Genomic DNA, 995 nt, shown 5'->3' with positions numbered 1-995 from the left:
GCGAACCAAGAGGTTAACGACACTGCAGCACCCAGGAACTACGAAGATCAACGAATAACTGGACAGAGCATGTAAGAAGAACGGGGAGCCTATAAACCCCCCGAAAACGGTTTCCCTGACCGGGAATCGAACCCGGGCTGCGACGGTGAGAGCGCCGAATCCTAACCACTAGACCACCAGGGAAATGCAGGCAACCGTGGTAGCTCTAGTGAAAATTTCTTTCCTTCCCGGAAAGCGAATCCGGGCCGTGGTCGGTCGAAGGCTTTCACCTGTGCATCCAACAATGTCATTTCTTGTATCCATTGCTCCTGATGCGGTCTCCTTTACATTAGGGAGACTGGAGACTCCTCGCAGAGTCAAGTCACAGCGCTTGAGGGAACATCTACAGGATACCCGCACCAAACAACCCCATCGCCCTTTGGCCCAACATTTCAAACCCCCTCCCACTCTGCCAGGGACATGCAGGTCCTGGGCCTCCTCCATCGCCGCTCCCTCCCCACTCGATGCCTGGAGGATGAACGTCTCATCTCCCGCTTGGGGTAAATTCAACCCCAGGCCATCAATTTGGCCTTCATCAGATTCCTCATTTCCCCTCCCTCCACCTGACCTCAATACCAACCTCCTAGCCCAGCGCTGTTCGCATGACCTTGCCTACCTGCCAATCTCCATCCCCACCCATCCGCTCCACCCTCCTCTCTGATCTGTCACCTCCATCCCCAGCCCCATTCACCGATTGTACTTTTTGCTACCTTTGGCCCCGCACACCCCACCCCCAATTTATCTCTCCAATCTGGAGGGGTCCTGCCTCTATTCCTGATGAAGGGCTTTTGCCCGAAACGTCGATTTTCCTGCTCCTCGGAAGCTGAATGACCTGCTGTGCTTTTCTAGCACCACTCTGATCTAAACTCTGGTTTCCTGCCTCTGCAGTCCTCACTTTTGCCTACCCAATAAACCCAGTGTGCCGATTTCACATCAACAAACTGACACAAGTAGAC

At 54.1% G+C, this 995-nt stretch overlaps 1 non-coding gene across 1 annotated transcript; it reads right to left on the bottom strand.

The window, feature by feature from the left end:
* Positions 1–111: 111 nt before the first annotated feature.
* Positions 112–183, bottom strand: trnae-cuc (transfer RNA glutamic acid (anticodon CUC)). Its single transcript has one exon. It is a non-coding gene; the product is annotated as a tRNA-Glu (tRNA).
* Positions 184–995: the final 812 nt, after the last annotated feature.

This window comes from Chiloscyllium punctatum, chromosome 36 (genome assembly GCF_047496795.1).
Source record: "Chiloscyllium punctatum isolate Juve2018m chromosome 36, sChiPun1.3, whole genome shotgun sequence".
Lineage (NCBI taxonomy): Eukaryota > Metazoa > Chordata > Chondrichthyes > Orectolobiformes > Hemiscylliidae > Chiloscyllium > Chiloscyllium punctatum.
Note: the sequence above shows the minus strand (reverse complement) of the source record. Positions and strands in the feature narration are given on the sequence as shown.